Source organism: Gorilla gorilla, chromosome 23 (assembly GCF_029281585.2).
Source record: "Gorilla gorilla gorilla isolate KB3781 chromosome 23, NHGRI_mGorGor1-v2.1_pri, whole genome shotgun sequence".
Classification (NCBI taxonomy): Eukaryota; Metazoa; Chordata; class Mammalia; order Primates; family Hominidae; genus Gorilla; species Gorilla gorilla.
The window spans coordinates 36082012-36084123 of NC_086018.1; positions in this window are offsets into that span (position 1 = coordinate 36082012).

Genomic DNA, 2112 nt, shown 5'->3' on the forward strand with positions numbered 1-2112 from the left:
GGAAATAAACCTTTGGGGAAGAGAAGGGCAGACATGGAGCCAGGGCGACTGAGCCCCCAAGTAGGGGAGGGTGGTGAGGGGTAAGTGCTGACTCCAGGCGCGCCTGTGCTGCCCGGGTGGTGGGGAAAGGCGTGTGGGGAGAGGTGCTCGGGGGCTGTGGGAAGAGGGGCGTGGGGAGAGGCCATGGGGAGTGTCTGCAGAGTGGCAGAAACAGGGTGGCCACTTCTCCTGCTTCTCCTGCTTCTCCTGGCCAGCCTCGCGCTCGGCCTGGTGTAATCAGTCATAGTGGCCCTTGTCACTCTAACGTGTTCCTGTTTGGACGATGAATATGGCCATCCTGAGAATGCGAGGGGGCAACAGGGTGTGCCAGGTGGGCTGAGTCCAGGATGGAAAAAGGGTTTCTGCATCAGCTTTGAGCGTGCATTGCTGGGCAGAAACCCAAATGGGAGGCTTGGCAGGGGTGGGACATGGAGGAGGGGCCGGCTGTCACCAGGAGCCCACCTGGGTCCCCGCAGAGCCATCAGACAGACCACACCGCCTCCCTGAAGGGGGCAGCCAGAGTGGAGGCCAAGAGCACAGGCTGGAACTGACAGCCTGGGTTAGTTCCTGACCTCCCTGGGCCTCAATTTCCCTATCTGAAGTGTGGCACCTACCTTATTGGCTTGTTAGGAGATTAAATGAACATCTGGAGAGGGCTTAGAACAGGGCTTGGCACAGAGCAAGCACTCTTAAGTGTTAAATAAAGTCAGACAGGCCGGGAGCGGTGGCTCACACCTGTAATCCCAGCACTTTGGGAGGCCAAGGCGGGCGGATCACGAGGTCAGGAGATCGAGACCATCCTGGCTAACACGGTGAAACCTCGTCTCCACTAAAAATACAAAAAATTAGCCGGGCGTGGTGGCAGGCGCCTGTAGTCCCAGCTGCTGGGGAGGCTGAGACAGGAGAATGGTGTGAACCTGGGAGGCAGAGTTTGCAGTGAGCCGAGATTGTGCCACTGCAGTCCAGCCTGGGCAACAGAGCGAGACTCCATTTCAAAAAAAAAAAAAAAAAGTCAAACGCAGTCACTGCTCTAGTGGCGCAGGGGAAGCCACAGGCCATATAAGTAGAAGCCGGCCAGGCATCTGTGGGGCTCCCCAGACCTTCCTGGGGCGCAGATGGAAAATGAGGGCCAGCAGGGACCAGTGGGGAGGGGTCACTATGGGCCGGGCTGGAAGGTGAGGGGAGTTTGCAGAGGGAAGGCGGCTTCCTCTGCAGGGGCCTGTTCACCACGCTCATGATTCGGAGGGAGGCAAAGAAAAGAGGGGTGTGCTGTATGGGAGGAGGATAAATGCATAGAGGGAATACATCGCGTCTTGCCAGATTCGTGCACCTGGATCCAAGTGCAGGAGGTCAGATGTCAAAGTGTGAGGGAGCTCGTGGGACGCTCCGTGGGGAGAAGGCAGGTGCTGGGATCAGCAGATGACCTGGCTGCCAGCACAGTGTCCACAGCAAAAGCCCCTGGCCCTGGACACCCAAGTTTATCCTCTAGGGGGAGAGATGCCCTCTGGGAAGGTGAGGGGACATGGCCACCTCGTGGAAGGCAGCAGGGCCCATGGTGTTACTGAGCGCCTGGTCCCACCCTCCCCAGGACCCCAGGGGACGGAGTCGTGTGCTCAGCCTCCAGTGAGCAAAGAAGTCAGCGGGGCTGGGATTCGAACCGACCCTGACCCTGGGACCTGTGAGTCCTCAGACCGCTCGGGCCCCCCGCCTGCAGGCAGACCCCAACCTTGAACCCTAGTTGCTGCCAACCCCTCGTTCCCTCCACGGGAAAAGGCAGATGCCAGCGAGGGGGCCTTCAGCAGACAGCTCTGAGCAGTGGGGCTGGGCAGGAGCCAGGCACTGTGCCCACCCAGCCCTGTGCCCCTGAGCCCCGTGCCCGCCCAGCCCCTTGTGTCTCTACACCTGGGAACGATGGGTCTCTTCATCCATCTCTGACGCTTCCTCCCAACACTGCCCACCTAGAAGCCTGCTTAGGGGGCCTGGAGAGAGACCTCCCAGACTCCCTCCCGCCACCCTGACCCCCAACTCCGGTGGCAGCCGGAGCCTGGGCGGAGGAATAGAACCTTCTGTCGT